The sequence below is a fragment of the Balaenoptera ricei genome, chromosome 2 (assembly GCF_028023285.1).
Source record: "Balaenoptera ricei isolate mBalRic1 chromosome 2, mBalRic1.hap2, whole genome shotgun sequence".
Classification (NCBI taxonomy): Eukaryota; Metazoa; Chordata; class Mammalia; order Artiodactyla; family Balaenopteridae; genus Balaenoptera; species Balaenoptera ricei.
This window is the reverse complement of record NC_082640.1, coordinates 21043478-21070865: the sequence shown is the minus strand read 5'-3', so window position 1 is coordinate 21070865 and position 27388 is coordinate 21043478. Positions and strand designations below refer to the sequence as shown.

Below are 27388 nucleotides of genomic sequence, written 5' to 3'. Positions count from 1 at the left end.
AAATGAGTGAAAATACTTGATGTTTCTTGAAAGATAAATTTAATAATAAATAAGTAATACATAAATACTACATAAAAAGAAAGCCACAGGCCTGTAAATTTTATTTGTAAAAAAAGCATTTCTATTTTTGTACAAAATTTTTACTGCCTCAGAAATAATGGAAGTTATTTATTGCCTATTGTTAACTTATTGGGTACCTAAAGAGCAGCTCTCTGTGCTAGCCAGATCCTTCTGAAGTAGTCTCTAGAGGAATCGTTCTAGGAATGGGCTTTTTTTCACCGTTGAACCCTAGGCCTCAAGTCCATGCTTTATCCTCTCGGTGTCTGTATCTGTCTGATGATTTTGTTCGTAACTGCCATTATCTAGTTTACAGTTCAGTCGTCTGACTTTCCCCATCTGTTACATTCGTTGAAACTGGACCCTCTCCCCCCCATCCCTTGCCAGCCCCTCACCCCAAAACACCCAGAATCCATCCCCTCTCCCTCTCCGGATGGATTCTCTTGGGTTCCTTTGTGCTGTGGATAAAGAGTGTAAGAAATGCAAATTACGTGGATGGCTCGTAGACTCCCTAATGACCTAAGATTTGCATTAGTTTTTCTCCTGCACCCTGAAGAGTGATTTTGTTGCTGCTGCGTAGATTCTGTGTAACTTTTTACTCTCCCTGTTTTCTCCCTAGACATCTTCATGCCCGTTAGTTCACCGTTTGCCTAGCATGTCCCTGTGGCGTCTCAAAAAAAAGTTTCATCGTCCCGTCATTGTTTCTGATGTCTTTCTGACCTCACATCATATTTGGTTCTCCTACTGACCTTTGATCTAGTTTGACCTTTGAAATTTGCATGTGACCTCATCTAGCTATGAATTCTGGGAAGTCAATGTGAAAAACATTGCTGCATTCATGCAAGACTGAAATTTATTATTACACAAATTAATAATAGGAAAAAACCTGTGGCAAAAATGTTTCTTTTTTTTTTTTTTTTTTTTTCTTTTCATAAAACAGACTTGAAAGTATTATACAGGGATTGGCATTCTTCCCGGTCACTGGTAACAATAGCAATATGTGTCCAGGGACACAGAATGTTGGTTTCTAACAGACTACTTCCAAAAACAGTTTGAGAAAAAAACTGTCTGATTTTAAGTCTCTAGAGGTCTGTAATAGTTTTTACATTTTTCAGGCAGTGTAAAGTTTTTTGATAAGGCCATTTTAGGTGGCTCACTTTCTCATTAAGATATATATATAGAACCACTTTTTGTAGATTAGTATAAGAAAAATATTTACCCTGTTTTGGGGCAAATGCTACCTATTTGTGTCACCTTTTGCTGAACTGACTCACAGTTAGACAATCCATGGTTTAATGCACATGAAATTACCTATATTTTATACTGTTTCAATGTACAGGAGAAAGGTTACTGTAAACTGTGTTACGTTGGTGCTTCTGTGAATTAAGTTGTGGTTTCATCATGAGTCTTATGGTCTTAATGTTCTTTGTTGATAAGACAAGTTTAGAATTGGTTTACTTAAAACAAAAAAGAATTTCAAAAAAAAGTTGTTTGCTTACAAAAAATTTCATGTGAGGGAAAAAAGAAAACCTATTCCAGAGTAAGTTTTGTGTTGGCTTGTAAAGCATTGATGTCATTTTTTTTTTTTTTTTGTGGACTATTTAGATGTGTTTGTGTTCAGCAAAATGTGATTTTTTTTTTTCTTTTAAAGAAAAAAAGTGAAAATATATAGTGCCAAATTCCAAAGGTACTTCCTTCCTAGAGCTTCAGTGTGTTTCTTGTGAGAAGTAATTTGATAACATGGGTATTTTATTATGTGTTTTGTATAAATCCCTAATATTTAAAAAACAAAAAACAACAAAAAAAAGAGGTTAAAAAGTTTGTTAACTTGCTATCCTGTGGTCTTGTTGCCTGAAATTGTTATTGTTTGTTATTTCTCTATGATGTTTTTTGTAAGACATTGTATAAGTGCCCATGTCTCACTTTTTTAACCACTCTGCACATCAATGCTGTGACGGCAACCTCACAATGTATTTTCTTCATGATATATGGAAACCTCTAAGGTGAGAAAGTTTTGAACTTTTAACCCTTTCTACCCAGCGCTATCTGGAATGTTAACTTTTTATGCTGTCATCATTTTCGTTTGTTTTGGGGTGTTTCTAATTTGGATTTTTTTTCTGCTTATATCTTTGAGTTGTTTCTGTCTTTACTACTATTATCCTTTGGTTGAGAGCCAAAAGGAAGGAAAAAAATACACTTTAAAAAGAGTTTACTGGATAAACCTTCTGAGGGGAACAGTAGATAGTCAAGCACCTAAATAAACCTTAAATTCAATATGCTTTTGAGATCAGGTTAGCGGTATGTTCCAGTTTAGAATAATTTCATATACCTTCCAGTTAAACGGCTTTGTGATGATGGGGTAGTCTTTTGAGGGATTTTTGGTTTTGTTTCTTACATATTCCCAAATTAATGTTTCTTATCAGCCATTGTGCAGTGGATACCTCTGAATAAGCAAGGTGTCTGGAGTTAGAAGTTGACAGTCCTTTTCCCTGCCTTTTTGTTTCTTTTGAATTGAATGCATCTAAAGGGGACTGACCATCAAAGGCAAACTCAGTTCTTCATCACAGTTACTGACCAAATACCTAGCACCCGTTCCTGCTGCCACTTTCTAAAGCTCCATATTTCTTTGATGTTCACTTCATGTGAGCAGGTCTCTTGCTGTCCTGACAGACAAACCCCAAAGTCATCCCCACAGTCCCAAAACAAACACACTCCTGCCTTTCTGGAAGCTTCTTTGTCTCTCTAATGGAGTTCAGAAACTGCTGGCTCCATTTCCTTCCTCCTTTTCCCGCTCACCACCCTGTTTGGTTTAATATTGTGTGTGGATGCGATAGCCCTGGGATGGAAAGGACTAGCCTCTAATGATGCAAAAAAAAAAAAAAAAAAAGTTTCCTTCTTATAGCACATGCACTTACAATGAAATGATCTGTATTATCCTCACACGTGTTTACTACTGCTGGGGCCTTCCTTCATCCTTCGAGGGCTATTTTGTACTTCCTGCAGCAAGCAGCTGAATAACAGAGGTTATCGCACTTGTCTGTCTCTCGTGTAGATGATAATATGGTGGTACACAGATACGTCCATAAGAACATAAGACAACACCATTTGAACTTCCTAGACTGTCTCATTCAGAACCTCTTATCAAGTATACATAAATCTTCTTAAACCATTTTTTCCCATTTCTTCACTGAAGCCAGAAGCGCTCCAGTGCCCTCCTCCCGCTGCCTGCATCTCCCCCAGAGGAGCTGAATGCACTTGACAAGAGGCTCAGGGTGGGCACTTAGAGCTGAGTGTTTATTCTGCAGGCAACCAAGACTGTACTGTTACAGGGAAAGTCCTTTTTTTTGTGGGGGGGGGGGGGCATGTTTCATTGCTAAAAAGATAACCCTCCTCAAAGACAAGTTGTCCTTTTCTTCACTTTCTCTTTTAATATCAAAAGGAAAAAGCTGCAAGGGTGCGAAGGGCCTGTGCCAGAAGAAAAAACAAACACACAGGGAAACTGCTTTTTTTAAAATCAAGTGTAGACAATAGTCATTTTTAAACTAAATTAGAGAATTGCGATCAAATGGCAGTCCTCAAAGGCGTAACAAGTTCATCTTTCTTTCACCATAGGGGTTATAGTTCTTTGGCTTGTGCTACTCTGGACTCATTTTACTGTTTCTGTTTTTATTATCTTAAGTGCTAATTAACAAGAAGAAATAAAATTTTAAAAAAACCTGTAGTTTCATTACCTTTTTGAATAATGTCATACAAAAAAAATGTATTTGTGTTTTTTTGTGCTGTGAGAATTGTTGTTTGTAGATTAATAATATCATTTTGTTTAGAATTACAAAATAGTTTTTAAATATTGTCTGAGAAAAGCCAAAGTTAATGCAACCTAGTGGAAAACTGTAAGACCATTTGAGTATTGTTTCTGTTTTATTGATGCATTTGGATTTTGTTGATTGATGGAATTTGAGCCAAAAAAAAAATACGCAGGCTTTCCTATTTCTACAACTGATTGTACTTATGCATTTTGTACCAGTGGAACTTTTTATACTGGAGATTAAAAAAAAAAATGGAAATTTTTGTGGCTTACTCTAGTGGGCCCCCTGACAATGACTGATTTCAAGTTTGATTTCTGGTTGATAGAAAGAAAGTTGCTTTTCTTTTGAGAATTAAAAACTTTGGCTTGATTTCTTTTTTCCCTTTGCTTATATCTAGCATTAGAATTTTGTCTTAAAATACAGCGGTAAGTTTCACTTTTTATTCTGTATTGTGCAGTTACACAATAAGGTAATTAGATTTAGAAGTACTCAGTCACTTTAAGTGGATAAATGTATTAGTTAAAACTTTAGGGGTTTGCTTTTTTGCTGTTTAGATCAAAGTTTTTTCTGATTCTTCTGTCCTCATTGTGAACATAACCGTGTAGTTGAAACAGTCAAACTTATTTTTGTAACGTATGTTATTGTGTGATGCAGTTTTTTGCTTCTGTCTCCAATATTAAACCATTTTCCTAATACTTGTTTCTCTCTCTGAGTGTTGTATTGTTGGTAGTCATTATATGTTGGTGATACATCTACACACCTCACTGTTTCACGTATGTTTTTTTTCTATATGTCGTGTAATAAGATACAGTCGATTCCACCTAAGTGAATATCTGATTTGGGGAAGGGGGAAACTACACACCAGCCACCTCTAATTTATGTACAACAGCCTATTTTAACCACTGCTTCCAAGATTTATACTTATTTATTTCTATGGTCCACCTACAGAGTTGGATTTGCCAAGACCTTATCCGGTCTTCTCACCACACTGGTATATTTCACTTTCTCTCTGCCCCTCTCTCCCCTTCCCTTGGGTATATGTATGCAGTTCTTAACATTCATTAAAAATGGCTCTGCTTTGCTGCATAACCTTCAGAAGAGAAGCAGCAGAGCTGGGGTTTCTTCTGCCTACCCATGAGTCCAAAGGCATATCATTCATTACCATCAAACTCTTCTCAGAAACCAGTCACATTTTTTAAAAGAAAGAGGTGAGCTCTCAAGGGAAGAAAAAATAAACTTACTTACCTGGTGAATAGATGTGAAAGGCGTTAAATTTAAATCTATGCGTTGCCATCAATCAATAGATATGTATAGAAAAGTAATTTAAATTATTTATTTTTAGAGCTAACTGAATCCAGGAGCAGCTTTAATTATTAAAACTAATGGAAGAGAAAAGAAATACTCGCAAGGGCTCAAATGGAAGCTCTACTCAGTCCGGTGGGATGGGAGGGGGAAGAGGTAAAGTTTCTCATGCCCAAGTCTTCATAATATATCATCCATTTCCCAATGAAAGCCAGGAAGGCCATAGGCACCCACACACTCCTTCCTGAATGAGTGCACATTTTGTAAAAAGCCTTGTCCCCCACGATCGCCCCAACTCCAGCTAGCAAAGAGAGAAGTAGAGAAGAAAACCATTCCTTGTAGCCCTCGAGAGCTGACGCCGCAGGCCCTCCTCCCTCTTCCGCCCGTCTCTTGTGCTCAGGAATCTGACTGCTCCAAGTGCTCTTACAAGATTCCACTGACGTCTGCTCCCTGTCTCATCTCTCCCTCCAACTCTTCAGACGCACAAGCTCTGTCCAACTCAGGCCACCCAGCGCCGGCAGCCTTCCTCTGGCCGCCAATGAGATTTTCCCTGCAGGTGCTCAGGCTCCTCACCCTCCGGTTTCGGCAGCCCCTCTGACCCCTAGACTGTCTTTTCCAGTCGGCTCAACAACAGAGGGGCCGGGTGAGGCGGAGGGAAGGAGGCTCTTTCCCCCATAGGCCGAACACCTCAGTGAAGTAACTTCCACCAGCTCTAAACCTGCACAGATGAGAGCTGACTTCCTGCCAATACTTCTGCTTTAAATCTCATCAGAGCCTTCATCAGTTTGCCTCTGAAAACCCACTGCTTACATTAGTGGGAAAAGACGGCTATGGGTGTGATTTCTTTTTCTTTCTTGTTATGTTATTATTTGGGGGGGGGGGGGTGGAGGGTGTGAGGGAGGGGAGAAGAGGGTAAAGAGGGTGATCGATTCTTTCCAAGATGCAAGTGTTTACTTTTTAAATATTTAAGTCATATAAGTATATAGGTCCACCATTTGACCAAGGCAAAATACTCATGCTAAGCAAAAGAAGGGAAAGACAAAGCCAGATTTTTTTGTTGTTTTGGAAAAACAACACAATAATTCTCCAAAGAAGGGGACAAAAATGCTAGTTCCCTTAAGCACTTAAGACTGTAAAGTTTGTCCCTGCCTAAATTCACACTCACCCTTTTGATTCTGTACAACACCACTGCAGTGTCAGCAAGGTGTATCTGCTTGCCATACACGGACCACCTTGGGAAATGACAGACCTGTCAACGTTTACCTTGCTGATGGAAGCCACATATCTGCACAGCCCACAGCAGTTACGAGCAATCTCGGGCTGGCACTCTTAGCTGGCAGGCTAGGAAACACAGTGAACATTAATGTACTGTGAATCGTTCCTGATAAGTGAATAAAAACATTGTGACCAAACAATCAGCTTATTCACTTATCAGGAATCGACTGTTCTGCTAATTCGCTGTTTTTGTTTTTCATCTCTGTTGTAGTTCACTATTTCTGCTGTGTTCTGTTTTCTCCTCTCATGCTTGGGCAAAATCACTGGGAATATTATCTTCATGTGACCATGAAACGTTTATATCGAGTGAAAATGATATCTTAACAAAATCTATGCACTTGCTATCAGGAACACAATACTGGATGTGTCTTATATATATTGAACTATATAGTACTCGATTTCTTAAATAAAGCTTAAGAAAGGATTCTTGTGTGTAAAGTTAATGTGATTATTTTTCAAAGCAGTGTTTCTAAGGAGTATTTTTGTTCTTTTCTGTCTTGAGTGATACAGGTTATTTTTCATTAAAATTATGATCACTGGCTTTATGACTTAATATTCAATAAATTGACTTTGGAAACAAAATGGAGTGGGGGGAAGTTCTTCCTGGTGCATTTTAGCAAGAGTCATCTGGAAAATCATGCCCTTACTGGTGGCCCTGGCAAATCTCTACCCAGGCGCTGAGGGCGGCAGAAGAGAGCAGTCACTTCGCCGCCAAAAGACACCTGGAAAGCGTCCAGAATCTGCCCTAACCTAGAAAACCCAACTGCCTTTCTAAACGTGATCGATCTCTTTAGGCTCAGAAGAAAGGGGATGAAAAAGAAAGGCAGATCCAAGAATAATGCTGGTCTGCACCAAAGTTTTTCCAAAATGAGATGACACTAGAACCATACCCTGCTGGAGAGCAATGGCGGGTCTATTCAGGACTGCAAAATGAGAGAAAGCAAGAGAAGGGGTTTGATCACTCAGGATGAGAAGGGTAAAATTTCAAAGCTATAGAGGAGAGACATCCTGTAACAGTTGCAAAGCTTATATGGGAGGCCTGCTGCTTGGTCCTTTGAAGGAATATTTTTGAAATTTTTCCTACAGGCCATAAGTCTGAACAGAATGGCATTTCCTGTTGGATTTTTTTCCTTTGAGGTTTTATGTTAGATTTGTTTTTCTTGCTTGATGTTTGATTTGAAGAAAAAGTCGTAAACTTCTACTTGCAAAATGGCACAGGCATCCTAATCCTTTATAAAACAAATCTTAGTCATCCCTGATAGCGAGGGACAGAGAGAGACGGTTAATGAAAATCCCCAGATAATCCAAAATTCTTCGTCCAGTCTCTGCCTCCTCCCACCCCAAACCTCCTACTCATATATTTGTCAGCAAACCAAAAACTTCTAGTGAAAGTGAGAGATAAGAGAAATAACCAAGGGTAGCAAAATGAAAGGGTCGAGATAGACGTGCTTACTGGAGCCCATGTAGTTTGAGGTTGGAGTAGAGGTTCTGTTTTTTAAAAAAGGTTAAAACCACTGGTGTACATGAACTGGGCTCGGGTGCTGAAGAGTTGGTGGCCTTACCTTGAGCATCAGTCACACTGCTAGAAAGGATCCTCTCTGTGAAAAAGGACACATCTGAGGCAATAATGGGAAGAAGAGCTCTGAGCCTCAGGGAACAAAGGATGAACACCAACATATTCCGCTCTCAGGTCTGCAGCCCCGATTCCATCGTCCCCCACTCCGGAACTCACCAGCCAGGAGCTGCGTGCTCGGAGACCAGCTCAGAGCCACAGCTTGAGGGGCTGAGGGGCTGTCAGGCGGGAGCTGCTTTAGGGGGAATGCACCATTTCTTTGAACCTTTCCCTACTGGCAGCAAAGCTGCCTGGCGCCAACTTCTGCCTGCCCACATCTGAAGGATGTTTTTAAAAATAAAAAATATATAAATATGTATATTACATACAAAAATATAAGACATAGTATGTGTTCTGCAACTGGTCAAAGCCCCAAATAAAACTCCCCAGCTCTGAGACGCTAGCTGACCCCTCAATCGCGAAGCTGGTGTTAAAGGCGGGGAGTATTCAATACTTAGGCACGCTCTCTGCAGCCACACCGCCCCCGTTGGAATGCCAGCTCTTGCACTCATCACCCGTGTAACCTCTCGGTGCCTTAACTTCCTCGTTGGCAAAACGGGCATAAGAATAACACCTACTGCAAGGGGTTGTTATGAGGATTAACTAAGCCAATACTTACAAAACGCTGAGATGAGGATCCATCACATTGTAAGTACTCAGTAAGGTCAACCAGTTAGTAGCAGTGGTCGCATCTACCGACATGGTGGGCTAAGCTCCCCTCCCACCGGCCTGGTCTATTACTTTCTCCTGCTAGGTATGCACTCCGCCATCCCCAGAGAGCCCCACAGCTCTCCCTGGGTTCCTTGGACAACTATGGACAAGGTCTGACCAGAAACCGCAGCTCCTCCAGCAGAGACCTCTGCACCAACAAGGTCCAGGACAGGCTTCTCCCCTCGAGAGAAACCGTACACTAGAGGCATACCCACCCTTAGGCTGCCCTAAGCCTTGGGGAACAACAACTAACTCCATTCTCAGAAAAGGAAACTGATTCCTCACTCGAATCCACCCCTCCCTACCTTTAAGTATTATATTTAGGTATCTCTTACCCAAAAGAAAAGCCCAGCCGTCCAGTTTAGGTCCTATGTGGGAATGACAAAATCACCTGGAGGTTTGCCTGTAACAAGCCTGTAGGTTCTATGCCCTTCCAAGGCAAAGCTGTGTCCTCAGTAGCAACCAGAATCTATAGGTCTTTGACCACCTTGGGAGGAGCAGGGGTCAGAGCTCAGAAGCCTGGATGTAGCCAAGCAGAGAGCTCTCTAGACCACGTCGCCCCACCCCCAGTTCAACCAAAGGTGCCCTGCTTTTGCTTGTTTTATTTATTGGTGGTCCATGTAGAATTTTATTTAGAAACACAATTTTGTTACTAAAAGCACAAAAGATTAAAAACCACTGCTTTACAAGAGGGTAACTCTCAGACAGGGCCACCATTACCTAAGCCCTGTGACATACATTTATTGTCTTTGGAATCATTCTCTCCTTCCTTCTCCTTTCCTCATCTCTCTACACTTCTATGTTCCCATAGTTCACCGTCTGCGATGCATCGTGACATTCACTATTTGCTGTGTGTTTACACGTTGCTTACATCTGTCTCCCAAGCTAGACTGTGAGCTCTTTGAAGGAAGTGACTGTGTCTCATTCATTGCTGTATCCCCAGTGCCTCGACACAGTGCCTGCCATATAGTCAGTGTTCAGAACCGGTGGATGGACGGATGGGTGGGTAGATGGATGTAGCAGGTGACCTTGCTACGGATGGGAAAAGCATTCCTTATTAAATGGACAACTCAGGAAATATTTGTGGAGAGAAGTCTGACTATGGGATGGGATGAGGATGTGGAAACTGGTGGCAGAAGTCAGGAGCCACTATGGGAGGCCGGGGGCACAGATGGGGATGAGGAAGAACACGCAGCTGCTCGTGTGTCCCACATATGCAGGTTCTGCTCTGTTGCCACAGAGCTAATCAGCTACTGGGTCCTGAGTGGAAAGACATTCCTGCAATTAGGTCAAACTACCTTGAGTAGTACTGTCATCTTTTCTTAAGCTAAATTTTGTACCCTCTCAGGAATATTTTATATCTAGGGACTGTCCCTAGATATATGCTTCATATCTAAGAGACCAGACCACTGAACGGAGTACAAATCAATAGAAAACTATGACTAGAGGCAGTGGATGCTAAGGCACTCCTGAGAAGCAGGTCAACGCCTTTTCACGTCCTCTCAGCTGCAGCTACTGTTCAGCCTGCCAAGTTACTGCCTGGAGCAGGACGGGGCCGGGCCAGCCCACAAGCAGTACAGTACAACTGAGTCATCAGAACAGCCCTGAAGGCAAACAGTCCACGCTGCTGCCAGAGGCCAGGTAGCTCCAGGCATCCAGGAAGTGCACTTGAATACAAGTAACGTGTCCCAACTTGTCAACAGCTACCACAAGGACAATGCATAATCCACTAATCACTCATTTGTTCAGAAACCATGTATTGAGCAGCCACTCCATGCGAGGCACCCGGGTAGGGGCTGGCAGTGCAAAGAAAAGTAATACATGGCCCTGCCTCCAGGACTCTGCCTTGATTAGCATATCTGCCAAGTAAGGAGAAACCCTTCAGACCAGCAAGGGTAGATGGTCCAAACAAAACCCTCTCTCCCCACAGTGGACACTGTATCACCACAGCACCCACCCGGGATTACGTACTGAAGAGCCACAAACAGATGGCAGCTGTTTCAGACTTTCTAGTCCTTCACTGAGCTCAGTGCTACTCAGACACAATGTCTCCCTGGCTAAAGCTTAAAGGCCTGTCCTAGAGAAGAATGAAATACACGGGGTGATGGGGCTGGAAGAGCTGGGAAAGTCTTCTCAACACCACCGTCTCTACCCAGGGCAGAGCTGAGCAAAGTGGCCCTGTGTGCTCAAGAGTTGTGTTTCCCAGACATCTATGGCACAATCTTAGCAGTCCACAGAATGCGTTCCATCCAGTAACCTCACCTCTTTAAAAACTATGACCTGAAACAAATGGGAGCCTTCCCATCAAAGAGTACAATGCGGCGGGGAGGGGACTGGTAAGGGGAGACAGAGCCTCGGCGGGAATGAAGGATGGGGCTATGGCATGAGAAAATGTCCTGCAGAGCTGACGGTGCAGTCACCACCCACCCGGAGCGCCAGGGTCCCAAGCCCACAAGCTTGCTCTCCACCCAGCCCCCACCTTCCCATCCCATTGTGAGAGTGTATTCCACATTCCAGGTTCATCTTCCCCTACAGGGCTAGACATACCCCTATTCCTAGTACCCCCTTCAGCCCAGTCACGTATTGGCTAGAACAAACCAAAAAGGAAACACTGAGGACTCTCACTGAAGAATACGATAGGAGTGACATGACCAAGAAGGCGACATAGGTCATTCCTGACTTCACTCCCCTTTACAGGAAGAACAGCTAACAACTATCATGGGCAAGAGACCACTGAGAGAATCCTGGGACCAGAGTGAGGCTGCAGCACCCACTCCCCACCACCCCCGAGATAAGACAAACTGCAACAGAAGGGTAGGAGGAGCAGCCCCATGCTGACCACATGCCCCTCCCCCAGACCAGAGCAGCACAGCACCACGCCAAGAGCTCTTCCCAGAGCCTCCGGTTCCTCCAGTGAGAAAAGACAGCCCAGGGGTGACATCCAGCCTCCCTAGCACAATAGGTCACTTTGTGGGATCCCCAACTCTAGCTTCACCCCACAGGAATCATGGGAATCTGTGAGGCTCAATCATGGGGAATCTGATCATGATGAAGAAGTGGGGAGGGGCTTCCAGCAACCAGCCCTTGGACCTTGGCAGACCAAGTTCCTACCTGCAGAACCTAAGTAGTAGTGCCTACCTGTGGCTTTGCTCACCTGCAAAACCAAGGTGGTGGTGCAGCGTGACCAGAGAACTCAGCAAGGTGCAGGTCTGCTCACACCCAGGCAGAAGAGCTGAGTCAGCCCCACCTGCTGTGGAGGATGGCTCCTGCCCCCCGCATCCCCTCACCAGAAAGTTTGTTTGGGAAAATTTGGGAATTGCCTGAAGTGGGCCCACCCAGTCCCACCCAGGCAGGAGAGCTGAGTCATAGCTCACATGCTGCAGAGTACAGCCCCCAGCCCCATGTGACAGAAAGAGCTGCAAGAACACCTGGAACCTGCTGCATAACACAGCAATGCTTAAGCCAAGAGGCAGGTAGGCAGAGCTGATCACCCCCAAAGCAAAGCCAGTGGCCCAGGACTTCCCTAGTGGCATAGTGGTTAAGAATCCACCTGCCATTGCAGGGAACACGAGTTCGAGGCCTGGTGCGGGAAGATCCCGCATGCCAAGGCGCAACTAAGCCCGTGCACCACAACTACTGAGCCCGCAGGCCTAGAGCCCTTGCTCCACAACGAGAAGCCACCGTAATGAGAAGCACACTCACCACAACAAAGAGTAGACCCCGCTCGCCACTAGAGAAAGCCCGCGAGCAGCAACAAAGACCCAACGCAGCCAAAAATAAATAAATTTTAAAAACAAAACAAAAAAACAAAGCCAGTGGCCCTGTTCAGCCAGGGGACCACCTGGGGCATGAGTTAGCTTGCACCAAGACCATAAAGAACCTTAGCAGCCTTGGAGCTGCTTCTGTTGTGCCCAGACAGAGAAACTAATTCATAGCCCCACTCATTACTGAATACAGCCTTCAGCCTGCTGGACCAGAGAGTCTTACCAGAGCACGCAGCAAGCTGCATAGCCCAGCCAACAGCCCTTCTTACAGTGACACCTGAACAAAGAGCACAGCCCATGGCTTTCCCTCTATGCAGAGCAAAGCCTTGGCATCACCTGACCAGAAATATTCAGTGTACACTCTTGCCTGATTCAGGTCCTCAAACTGCAGGGAAGCTAATTCTTAGCCCCACCTACTGCTGAGCATAGTATCCAGTCCTGACCACTTAGTAAGCCTGACCAGAGAATCCAGGCAACCACAGAGCCCATCCTACAGCCTCAGTTGGACAGGGAACAAGCTAGCAGTTCTATCCAGCTGTTCTCAGCCAGTGGCACTCACCCCTCAGCCCAACCTCACAGTTCAAACAGTTGCCTCACTAAAATCAGACCTTCCAGCAGGCCCCACCTGTCCAAGGACATTACCAGCAGACATGCGTAAAAACCCACACTGAGCTAATGATAAAAACTAGCTCTACCAAAGCAAACCTGCAAAGTCTGGAAGAGGAGACCACTTACTCAAATGCGCAGACACCAACATAAGGAATTAAGGATTATTAAAAAAATCAGGAAAATATGACACCACCAAAAGAAATTAATAAAGCTCAAATAACTGACCTTAAAGAAATAAAGACCTATGAATTGTCAAAGAATTCAGAATAATCCCCTTAAAGAAGTTTAGTGAAATACAAGAAAATAAAAACAACTGAAATTAGGAAAACAATGTATTAACAAAACAAGAAGTTAACAAAATGAGAAGTTCAACAAAGAAAGAGAAACCATCAAAAAGAACAAACAAATAGAAATTCTAGAGCTGAAAAATACAAAAAGTGTCTGAGGAATTCAATAGAGAGCTTCAAAAGCAGACTCAACCATGCAGAAGAAAGAATCAATGACCTGGAAGATAGGACATTTGAAATTATCCAGTCAGAGCAAAAAGAAAAAAGAATGAAAAATAGTGAAGAAAGCCTATGGACTTATGGGACACAATGAAAAGAAACAATATTCACATCATGGGAATTCCAGAAGAGAAAGAGACAGAAAGTATATTAAAGCAATAATGGCTAAAAACTTCCAAACTAAACATCCAGATACAACAGGCCCAAATGATCCCAAACAGGGTGAACCCAAAGAGAGCTACACCAATACACATTATGATTAAATTGTCAAAAGTCAAAGACAAAAAAGATTTTTTAAAGCAGCAAGAAAAAAGAAAGAAGTTACATACAAGAGAACCCCATAGGACTACCAACAGATTTTCTTAGCAGAAACTTTTCAGGCCAGAAGAGAATGAGATGACATATTCAAAATTTTGAAAGAAAAAAACTGTCAACCAAGAATACTGTCCTTCATAAATGAAGGATGGATAAAGACTTTCCCAAACAAACAAAAGCTGAGGGAATTCATCACCACTAGACCTGCCTTACAAGAAATGCTAATGGAGTTACTTGAGTGGAAATAAAAGAACACTAGTTAACATCATAAAGACATAAGGCAGTGAAAAACTCACTGGTAATAGTAAATATATAGTCAAAGTTAGATTTTGTAATAAGGAAAGAGTGGTACATAATTCACTTACAACTCTAAAAGTTAAAAAAAATAGTAAAAATAACCAAAACTACAATGATCTGTTCTTAGTTACACAATATAAAATATATGTAAACTGTAACATCAATAACCTAAAATGTGAGGGAGAGAAATAAAAGTGTAAAGCATAGGAATTCTATTGAAGCTATGTTACTAGTTTAAATTTGGGTGTTATAATTTAAAGATTTTATGTAAGCATCATGGTAACCATAAGCGAAAAAACCTGTAGTAATTACACAAAAGAATGTGACAAAGAAGTCAAAGCATAGTGATACCACAAGACATCAAAACACAAAAAAAGGCAGCAGGATAAGAAACAAGGAACAATGGACTTACAAAACAACCAGAAAACAATTAATAAAATGGCAATAGTGAGTCCTTACTTATCAATAATTACTTTAAATGTAAATGGATTAAATTCTCCACTCAAAAGACACAGAATGGCTGAATGGACTTAAAAAAAAAAAACAAAACAACAAGATCCAATGATATGCTGCCACAAGAGACTCACTTTAGCCTTAAAGACACACAGAGACTGAGAATGATTGGATAGAAAAAGCTATTTCAAGCAAAGCATAACCAAACCAAACCAAAAAAGGGTAACTACACTTATATCAGACAAAATAGACTTTAAACTGAAAATGGTAAAGAGAGACAAAGAAGGTCATTATATAATGATAAAGGGGTCAATACATCAAAAAGATATAACAAGGGCTTCCCTGGTGGCGCAGTGGTTGAGAATCTGCCTGCCAATGCAGGGGACATGGGTTCGAGCCCTGGTCTGGGAGGATCCCACATGCCGTGAAGCAACTGGGTCCGTGAGCCACAACTACTGAGCCTGCGCATCTGGAGCCTGTGCTCCGCAACGAGAGAGGCCGCGACAGTGAGAGGCCTGCGCACCGCGATGAAGAGTGGCCCCCACTCGCCGCAACTAGAGAAAGCCCTCGCACAGAAACGAAGACCCAACACAGCCAAAAATAAATAAATAAATAAATTTTTTAAAAAAACCTTAAACTCACAACTCTTAGGTTGTGTGTTTTAAACAAACAACAAAAAAGAAGATATAACAACTGTAAATATTTATGCACCCAACACCAGAGCACTTAAATATATAAAGCAAAAACTGTAGAAAAGCTAAAAGAAAATGTATGGCAATACAATAATAGTTGGGGACTTTAAATACCCTACTCTTAAAAATGAACAGATTATCCAGACAGAGAATCAATAAGGAAACAGTGAATTTGAACACTATAGACCAAACGGACCTAACAGACATATATAGAACATTCCATCCTACAAAGTAGAATACACATTCTTCTCAAGTGCACATGGAACATATTCTAGGATAAACTACATGTTAGGCCACAAAACAAGTCTTAGCAAATTCAAGAACACTGAAATCATACCAAGTATCTTCTCTTGACCACAATGGTATGAAACTAGAAATCAATAACAAGAGGAAAACTGAAAATTTCATAAAAACATGGAAATTAAATAACACTTCTAAACAACCAATAGATCAAAGAAGAAATTAAAGGTGAAATTAAAAAGTATCTTGAGGTAAACAAAAACAGAGACACAACGTATCAAAACTTATGGGATGCAGCAAAAGCAGTTCTAAAACGGAATTTCATAGCAATAAATGCCTATATTAAGAGGCAAGAAGGATCCCAAATAAACAACCTAACTCTATGCCTTAAGGAACTAGAAGAAGAACAAACTGAGCCGAAAGTTAGCAAAAGGAAGGAAATAATCAAGACTAGAGCAGAAATAAATGAAATAACAGGAAAACAATCAAAAAGATTAACCAAACTAAGAATTGGTTCTTTGAAAAGATAAAAAAGTTGAAAAACTTTTAACTAGACTAATCAAGGAAAAAAGAGAGGATCCACGCAAGAAAATTAGAAATGAGAAAGGACAAGACTTCCCTGGTGGTCCAGCGGTTAAGAATCCGCCTTCTAATGCAAGGGACGTGGGTTCAATCCCTGGTTGGGTAACTAAGATCCCACATGCTGTGGGGCAACTAAGCCCACGTGCCACAACTACAGAACCCATGCACTCTGGAGCCCACCTGCCACAACTAGAGAGCCCACACGCTGCAACTAGAGAGAAGCCCGCATGCCGCAACAAACAGCCAGTGCGCCACAACGAAAGATGCCACATGCCGCAACTAAGACCCGACACAGCCAAAAATAAATAAATTTTTTTTTAAAAAGGAAATGAAAAAGGAGACATTACAACTGATACCACAAAAATACAAAAGATCATAAGAGGTTACTATGAACAACTATATGCTAACAAACTGGCCAACCTAGAAGAAATAGAAAAATTCTTAGAAACATACAAACTACGAGTTTGATTCAGGAAGAAATAGAAAGTCTGAATAGACCAATTACTAATAAGGAGACTGAATCAGTAATCAAAAATACCCCAGTGAAGAAAGTCCAGAACCAGATGGCTTCACTGGTGAATTTTACCAGACATTTAAAGAAGGCTTCAGCCAATCCTTCTCAAACTCTTCCAAAAAACCAAAGAGGAGGGAACACTCCCAAACTCATTTTACAAGGGCAGCATTACCCTCATACCAAAGCTAGAAAGGACACTACCAGAAAACAACACACCAATATCCTTCATGAATATAGATGCAAAAATTCTCAATAAAATAATATCAAATCAAAAAGCACATAAAAAGGATCATTCACCACGATCAAGAGGGTTTTATACCTGAGATGAAAGGATGGTTCAACACACACAAATCAATGTGATACCACATTACTAGAATGAAAGAAAAAATCATACGGTCATCTCAATAAATGTAGAAAAAGCATTTGACAAAATTTAACATCCATTAATGATAAAAATTCTTAACAAATTAGGAATAGAAGGAATGTACCTCAACATAATTAAGGCCATATATGATAATCCCATAGCTAACATCATAGTCAATGGTGAAAGATTGAAAGTTTTACCTCTAACAACAGAAACAAGACAAGGATTCCCACTCTCACCACTCCTACTCAACCTAGTACTAGACGTTCTTGCCAGAGTAATCAGGCAAGAAAAAAAATATGAGGCATCAAAATTGGAAAGGAAGAAGTAAAACTGTGTGTATTTGCAGACAACATGATTTTATATTTAGAAAATCCTAAAGACTCCACCAAAAAAACCTGTTATATCTAATCAACAAATGTGGTAAAGTTGCAGGATACAAAATTAGCATGCAAAAGTCATGTAGCATTTCTATAACATCAAATTATCTGAAAAAGAAATAAAACAATTCCATTTACGATAGCATCGGAAACAATAAAATACTTAGGAATAAACTTAACCAAGGAGGTGAAAGATCTAAAATCCAAAAACTACGAGACACTGATGAAAGATATCAAAGATAACACAAATAAATGGATATAGATCCCATGTTCATGGAATGGAAAAATTAATATTGTTAAAGTGTCAATACCACCAAAAGCCATCAACAAAGTCAATGCAAACCCTATCAAGATTCCAATGGCATTTTTTAGAGAAGTAGAAAAAAACAATCCTAAAATTTATATGGAACTAAAAAGACCCTGAATAGCCAAAGCCATCCTAAGGAAGAAAAACAAAACAGGAGGCATCACACTTTCTGATTCCAAGCTATCCTATAAAGCTATAGTAATCAAAGCAGTATGGTGCTGGCATATAAACAGACAAATAGATAAATGGAACAGAATCAAGAGCCCAGAAATAAACCCAAGCATATACAGTCAACTAATATTTGACAAGGGAGCCAAGAATACTCAGTGGAGAAAACACAGTCTTGTCAATAAATGGTGCTGGGAAAATTGGATAGTCACATGTAAAAGCGTGAAACTAGACCCCTATCTTATACCATACACCAAAATTAACTCAAAATGGATTAAAGACTTAAATGTAAGACCTGAAACCACGAAACGCCTAGAAGAAAACAGAGAGAAAAAGCTCCTTGACATGGATCATGGATCCAAGGATCATGATTTTTTAGATATGACACCTAAAGCAAAAGGAACAAAATCAAAAATAAGTAAGTGGGATTACATCAAACTAAAAACCTTCTGCACAGTGAAAGAAACCATCCACAAAATTAAAAGACAATCTACAGAATGGGGAAAAACATTTGTGAACCATATATCTGATAAGGGGTTAATATCCAAAATATATAACCAACTTATACAACTCAACAGCACAAAAACCAATAATCCAATTTTTAAAATGGGCAAGAGGCCTGAACATTTTTCCAAATACAATATATGAATGGCCGACAGGTACATGAAAAAACATCATTAGTCATTAGGGAAACACAAATCAAAACCACAATATCAACTCCTGCCTGTTGGAATGGCAATTATAAAAAAACAAGAAATAATAAATGCTTGATGAGGATGTGGAGAAAAGGGAACCCTTGTGCACTATAAACTGGTACATGTGGAAAACAGTATGGAGGATCCTCAAAAAATTAAACGTAGAACTACCATATGATACAGCAATTTCACTTCAAAGAATATATCCAAAAGAAATGAAAACACTAACTCAAAATGATATCTGCACCCCTATGTTCATAGCAGCATTATTTACAATAACAAGACATGGAAACATCAACGGCTGAATGGATAAAGAAGTTGTGATATACAAACACACACACACACACACACACACACACACACACACACACATATCATGGAATATTATTCAGCTATAAAAAAATGAGTTAGATAGCCTCAACCACCAGAGGGCAGACAGTAGAAGCAAGAAAAACTACAATCCTGCAGCCTGTGGAACAAAAACCACTTTCACAAAAAGACAGACAAGGTGAAAAGGCAGAGGGCTATATACCAGATGAAGGAACAAGAAAAACACCCAGAAAAACAACTAAATGAAGTGGAGATAGGCAACCTTCCAGAAAAAGAATTCAGAATAATGATAGTGAAGATGATCCAGGACCTCGGAATAAGAATGGAGGCAAAGATCAAGAAGATGCAAGAAATGATTAACAAAGACCTAGAAGAATTAAAGAACAAACAAACAGAGATGACCAATACAATAACTGAAATGCAAACTACACTAGAAGGAATCAATAGCAGAATAACTCAGGCTGAAGAACGGATAAGTGACCTGGAAGACAGAATGGTGGAATTCACTGCTGTGGAACAGACTAAACAAAAAAGAATGAAAAGAAATGAAGACAGCCTAACAGACCTCTGGGACAACATTAAACGCAACAACATTCGCATTATAGGGGTCCCAGAAGGAGAAGAGAGAGAGAAAGGACCAGAGAAAATATTTGAAGAGATTATAGTCGAAAACTTCTCTAACATGGGAAAGGAAATAGCCACCCAAGTCCAGGAAGCGCAGAGAGTCCCATAAAGGATAAACCCAAGGATAAACACGTCGAGACACATAGTAATCAAATTGGCAAAAATTAAAGACAAAGAAAAATTATTGAAAGCAGCAAGGGAAAAACGACAAATAACATACAAGGGAACTCCCATAAGGTTAACAGCTGATTTCTCAGCAGAAACTCTACAAGCCAGAAGGGAGTGGCATGATATACTTAAAGTAATGAAAGGGAAGAACCTACAACCAAGATTACTCTACCCGGCAAGGATCTCATTTAGATTTGATGGAGAAATCAAAAGCTTTACAGACAAGCAAAAGCTAAGAGAATTCAGCACCACCAAACCAGCTCTACAACAAATGCTAAAGGAACTTCTCTAAGTGGGAAACACATGAGAAGAAAAGGACCTACAAAAACAAACCCAAAACAATTAAGAAAGTGGTCATAGGAACATACATATCGATAATTACCTTAAACGTGAATGGATTAAATGCTCCAACCAAAAGACACAGGCTTGCTGAATGGATACAAAAACAAGACCCATATACATGCTGTCTACAAGAGACCCACTCTAGACCTAGGGACACATACAGACTGAAAGTGAGGGGATGGAAAAAGATATTCCATGCAAATGGAAATCAAAAGAAAGCTGGAGTAGCTATACTCATATCACATAAAATGGACTTTAAAATAAAGAATGTTACAAGAGACAAGGAAGGACACTACATAATGATCCAGGGATCAATCCAAGAAGAAGATATAACAGTTATAAATATATATGCACCCAACATAGGAGCACCTCAATACATAAGGCAACTGCTAACAGCTATAAAAGAGGAAATCGACAGTAACACAATAATAGTGGGGGACTTTAACACTTTAACACACTTACACCAATGGACAGATCATCCAAAATGAAAACAAATAAGGAAACAGAAGCTTTAAATGACACAATAGACCAGATAGATTTAATTGATATTTATAGGACATTCCATTCAAAAACAGATTACACTTTCTTCTCAAGTGCACACGGAACATTCTCCAGGATAGATCACATCTTGGGTCACAAATCAAGCCTCAGTAAATTTAAGAAAACTGAAATCATATCAAGCATCTTTTCTGACCACAACGCTATGAGATTAGAAATCAATTACAGGGAAAAAAACGTAAAAAACACAAACACATGGAGGCTAAACAATACGTTACTAAATAACCAAGAGATCACTGAAGAAATCAAAGAGGAAATCAAAAAATACCTAGAGACAAATGACAATGAAAACACGACGATCCAAAACCTATGGGATGCAGCAAAAGCAGTTCTAAGAGGGAAGTTTATAGCTATACAAGCCTACCTCAAGAAACAAGAAAAATCTCAAATAAACAATCTAACCTTACACCTAAAGCAACTAGAGAAAGAAGAACAAACAAAACCCAAAGTTAGCAGAAGGAAAGAAATCATAAAGATCAGAGCGGAAATAAATAAAATAGAAACAAAGAAAACAATAGCAAACATCAATAAAACTAAAAGCTGGTTATTTGAGAAGATAAACAAAATTGATAAGCCATTAGCCAGACTCATCAAGAAGAAGAGGGAGAGGACTCAAATCAATAAAATCAGAAATGAAAAAGGAGAAGTTACAACAGACACCGCAGAAATACAACGCATCCTAAGGGACTACTACAAGCAACTCTATGACAATAGAATGGACAACCTGGAAGAAATGGACAAATTCTTAGAAAGGTATAACCTTCCAAGACTGAACCATGAAGAAACAGAAAATATGAACAGACCAATCACAAGTAATGAAATTGAAACTGTGATTAAAAATCTTCCAACAAACAAAAGTCCAGGACCAGATGGCTTCACAGGTGAATTCTATCAAACATTTAGAGAAGAGCTAACACCCATCCTTCTCAAACTCTTCCAAAAAATTGCAGAGGAAGGAAAACTCCCAAACTCATTCTATGAGGCCACCATCACCCTGATACCAAAACCAGACAAAGACACTACAAAAAAAGAAAATTACAGACCAATATCACTGATGAATATAGATGCAAAAATCCTCAACAAAATACTAGCAAACAGAATCCAACAACACATTAAAAGGATCATACACCACGATCAAGTGGGATTTATCCCAGGGATGCAAGGATTCTTCAATATAGGCGAATCAATCAATGTGACATACCATATTAACAAATTGAAGAATAAAAACCATATGATCATCTCAATAGATGCAGAAAAAGCTTTTGACAAAATTCAACACCCATTTATGATAAAAACTCTCCAGAAAGTGGGCATAGAGGGAACCTACCTCAACATAATAAAGGCCATATATGACAAACCCACAGCAAACATCATTTTCAACAGTGAAAAACTGAAAGCATTTCCTCTAAGATCAGGAACGAGACAAGGATGTCCACTCTCACCACTATTATTCAACATAGTTTTGGAAGTCCTACCCATGGCAATCAGAGAAGAAAAAGAAATAAAAGGAATACAAATTGGAAAAGAAGAAGTAAAACTGTCACTGTTTGCAGAAGACATGATACTATACATAGAGAATCCTAAAACTGCCACCAGAAAACTACTAGAGCTAATTAATGAATTTGGTAAAGTTGCAGGATACAAAATTAATGCACAGAAATCTCTTGCATTCCTATACACTAATGATGAAGAATCTGAAGAAGAAATTATGGAAACACTCCCATTTACCATTGCAACAAAAAGAATAAAATACCTAGGAATAAACCTACCTAGGGAGACAAAAGACCTGTATGCAGAAAACTATAAGACACTGATGAAAGAAATTAAAGATGATACCAACAGATGGAGAGATATACCTTGTTCTTGGAATGGAAGAATCAATATTGTGAAAATGACTATACGACCCAAAGCAATCTACAGATTCAATGCAATCCCTATCAAATTACCAATGGCATTTTTACAGAACTAGAACAAATCATTTTAAAATTTGTATGGAGACACAAAAGACCCCGAATAGCCAAAGCAGTCTTGAGGGAAAAAAACGGAGCTGGAGGAATCGGACTCCCTGACTTCAGACTATACTACAAAGCTACAGTCATCAAGACAATATGGTGCTGGCACAAAAACAGAAACATAGATCAATGGAACAAGATAGAAAGCCCAGAGATAAACCCACGCACCTATGGTCAACTAATCTATGATAAAGGAGGCAAAGATATACAGTGGAGAAAAGACAGTCTCTTCAATAAGTGGTGCTGGGAAAACTGGACAGCTACATGTAAAAGAATGAAATTAGAATACTCCCTAACACCATACACAAAAATAAACTCAAAATGGATTAGAGACCTAAATATAAGACTGGACACTATAAAACTCTTAGAGGAAAACATAGGCAGAACACTCTTTGACATAAATCACAGCAAGATCTTTTTTGATCCACCTCCTAGAGTAATGGAAATGAAAACAAAAATAAACAAGTGGGACCTAATGAAACTTCAAAGCTTTTGCACAGCAAAGGAAACCATAAACAAGACGAAAAGACAACCCTCAGAATGGGAGAAAATATTTGCAAATGAATCAACGGACAAAGGATTAATCTCCAAAATATATAAACAGCTCATTCAGCTCAATATCAAAGAAACAAACACCCCAATCCAAAAATGGGCAGAAGACCTAAATAGACATTTCTCCAAAGAAGACATACAGACGGCCACGAAGCACATGAAAAGATGCTCAACATCACTAATTATTAGAGAAATGCAAATCAAAACTACAATGAGGTATCACCTCACTCCTGTTAGAATGGGCATCATCAGAAAATCTACAAACAACAAATGCTGGAGAGGGTGTGGAGAAAAGGGAACCCTCTTGCACTGTTGGTGGGAATGTAAATTGATACAGCCACTATGGAGCACAATATGGAGGTTCCTTAAAAAACTAAAAATAGAATTACCATATGACCCAGCAATCCCACTACTGGGCATATACCCAGAGAAAACCCTAATTCAAAAAGACACATGCACCTGAATGTTCATTGCAGCACTATTTACAATAGCCAGGTCATGGAAGCAACCTAAATGCCCATCAACAGACGAATGGATAAAGAAGTTGTGGTACATATATTCAATGGAATATTACTCAGCCATAAAAAGGAACGAAATTGAGTCATTTGTTGAGACGTGGAGGGATCTAGAGACTGTCATACAGAGTGAAGTAAGTCAGAAAGAGAAAAACAAATATCGTATATTAACGCATGTATGTGGAACCTAGAAAAATGGTACAGATGAGCCAGTTTGCAGGGCAGAAGTTGAGACACAGATGTAGAGAATGGACATATGGACACCAAGGGGGGAAAACTGCAGTGAGGTGGGGATGGTGGTGTGCTGAATTGGGCGATTGGGATTGACATGTATACACTGATGTGTATAAAACTGATGCCTAATAAGAACCTGCAGTATAAAAAAACAAACAAAACAACTAATACTAAACTTTCATTGGGTTATTTGTATGGAAATATGTTAATATAAATGTTTCAGACATTACATGAAATTTCTAAAAATCTTGTATTTGTATTTGTATGGAAATATGTATGGAAATATGTTAATATAAATGTTTCAGACATTACATGAAATTTCTAAAAATCTTATATGTTCTGGTATAATGTTATAAGTAATAATCCTAGTTATTACTTTAAAATGTATATCTCAGAAATAACTAATTTTCTTGTCAACTGCATTATTATGAACTTTCATCAAATCTTTAACCGTGGTCATTTTTAAGTCTTTTGTCATTTACAGACAGTTCTGGCTGTACTCTGATGATTTTGCAAATATGTTCCTATAAAAGGGTTTCATCTTTAAGAAATTCATGGAAAAGACTCTGACAAGTACAGGTTTCTGGTAACTGACTGTACTGCTGAACTGAATGAATAAGCATTTTCAGAACTCTAATGAAAAACTGATGAACTCATAAAAGTGCTAACAAAAGATCAAGATGAAAAAAAAATTAATTACATGGGACTGAGTGAACTGATGAGGATGAATATAATTTTTGTGACTTTCTGTCTGAATTTAAAAAAAAAAAAAAATCCCACAAGGACTCAGAGGCAAAGAATATACAAATCAATTTTCACTGCAAAGTAAAGGAGCTGTTACAGTGGAGGATTACTGGACTGAATGTCAATATTATGACATAGTATGAGTGTGTTTCATGTTTGGTAATTGCAATCATTGTTGCTTTTGTTGTGGTCATCCATGTACAATGCTTGGTGTCAGTCTATTTATCTCTTGTAAAAATAAAATACAGTGTGTGTGTGTGAAAAAAAAAAAAAAAAAATGACACATGCACCCGAATGTTCATTGCAGCACTATTTACAATAGCCAGGTCATGGAAGCAACCTAAATGCCCATCAACAGACGAATGGATAAAGAAGTTGTGGTACATATATACAATGGAATATTACTCAACCATAAAAAGGAACGAAATTGAGTCATTTGTAGAGACGTGGATGGATCTAGAGACTGTCATACAGAGTGAAGTAAGTCAGAAAGAGAAAAACAAATATCGTATATTAACGCATGTATGTGGAACCTAGAAAAATGGTACAGATGAGCCGGTTTGCAGGGCAGAAGTTGAGACACAGATGTAGAGAACAAACGTATGGACACCAAGGGGGGAAAACTGCGGTGGGGTGGGGATGGTGGTGTGCTGAATTGGGCAATTGGGATTGACATGTGTACAGTGATGTGTATAAAATTGATGACTGATTAAAAAAAATAAAAAAATAAAAAATAAATGAAAAAATCCTGCCATTTGCAATAACATAGATGGACCTTGAGGGCATTATGCTAAGTGAAATAAGTCAGACAGAGAAAGACAAATACCGTATGATCTCACTTTTGGAATAAAAAAAAAAACCACCATTCATAAAAGAGATCAGATTTGTGGTTACCAGAGGTGGGAGCAGGGAGGGGGAGATGATAGTCAAAAGGTATAAACTTCCAGTTATAAGAAAAATAAGTATGAGGGATGTAACATACACATGATGACCATCATAGTTAACACAGCTGTATGGAATAAATGAAAACTGTTGAGAGTAAATCCTAACAGTTCCCATAATAACGAGAAAAAAAAGGGTTTTTTTGCTGCCTCTTTTTATTGTACCTATATGACATGACGGATGCTAACTAATCTTACTATAGTGATCGTTTCACAATGTACAGAAGTTGAACAATTACGCTGTACACCTTAAACTTACACAGTGATGTATGTCAATTGTATCTCAGTAAAACTGACGGTAAAAAAAAGAATGTGATAAATATAAATATATAATATTCACATACATTATTACAATAGTCCAGTTTAAAATTTGGATAATTTATTAATTTACAATGTGGTATGAATTTGGAAAAACCGATCTAAAGCAATGTTTTCCAAATTACACTGCACAGACATTAACCTGCAAGATAAGTAATCCATGGGAAACAATAGGGTTTGGTAGCTGAGATGGTGTGAGAAATGCTGTTAACTACAGCCTCCTCTTGGAAATTCACAATGTGTATCAACATATGAAAAGCTCCAAGAAGCAAAGATCCACCTATTTAAACTTGCTTAACCCAGTGTTTATTAAATAGGGCATTCATTCTTAAAACTCTGTATCATATAATACCTACTAAACTGAGGGACAATATAGTGTGATGTCACAGGTTCAAATCATGTCAGGTTAAGCTCACGGCCTTTCGAACAATACTGCCTGCATTTGAATCCTAGCTAGCGCTCCCACTTATTAGCTATTAGTTTATTCATCTATAAAATGGATAATAATAATACCTACCTACATGCAAAGTATTTGTAGCAGCACTGACAACACTATAAGCACGATATAATGTTGATTAACATCCAGCAGAATGAGTGTTCTAAGACACACTTTGAGAAACACTGGTAGAGAATCGAGCCCCTTAGAATTCTGGGGCTCGTGTCTCTCCATGGGAAGATTACCAGCTCGTTGGAGACAGGGGTATACAATTATGACACAGTATGTTAAGTACTGAACAAGGAGCAAGTGAGGACTCTGGAACCGAGAGTAGGGAAAGAATAATATTTCTAATGGTGAGGGATGTTTCAGGAGAGAATCCACAGCCAAATCGACAGAGATCCTACAATGCGTGTAGGATTTCACCAAGCAGAGAAGTGGAGAATGATAGCAGCCAAGACCGGGCCTGGTTGGGAAACAGTGAGTAGCCTGATTGACTAGAGTGCAGTCTAAGTTGGAAGACGGGGAATGCACTGGAAATGAGGTTGACATTAGATTGTTAACAGTCCTGTATTCCAAACTAAGGACCTTGAGGCTTCTTCCACAGGAATTAAGGAGCACAAATGTTAAAAACAACCAATCAACCAGGGAAGGATCAGAGGATCAGTGTGGAAAGTGAGCTGAAGAGGAAAAGACTAGGTGCAAGGATAGATAATAGTTCAGGTAAGCAGAGAAGAAAACAGCAGTCAGACTAGAGGACGGGAAAACAGGTTTAAAGGTACTTCAAACATAGCAAAATACTGGGTGTGACATTTAGAGAAAGTTTAGACATGGCAAAAAAAAAAAAAAAAGAAGAAGAAGAAAGAAAGAAAATATTAGGTGTGAGGGATGAAAAGGCCACAGGTGGTGGCAATATCCCTGAGATGGATACAGGAGGAGTAGAAGCATACCCTGGGAGGGGTTGT

At 39.5% G+C, this 27388-nt stretch overlaps 1 protein-coding gene across 6 annotated transcripts in view; it reads left to right on the top strand.

Moving 5' to 3' along the window:
* Positions 1 to 4880, top strand: part of CELF2 (CUGBP Elav-like family member 2) — a 528392-nt gene extending 523512 nt beyond the window's left edge. For all 6 annotated transcript variants that reach the window (XM_059912093.1, XM_059912095.1, XM_059912097.1 and 3 more), the window contains one exon: positions 677 to 4880. The gene's annotated coding sequence lies outside the window, so the exon portion shown is untranslated. The remainder of the gene's footprint in view (positions 1 to 676) is intronic.
* The last annotated feature ends 22508 nt before the right edge of the window (positions 4881 to 27388 follow it).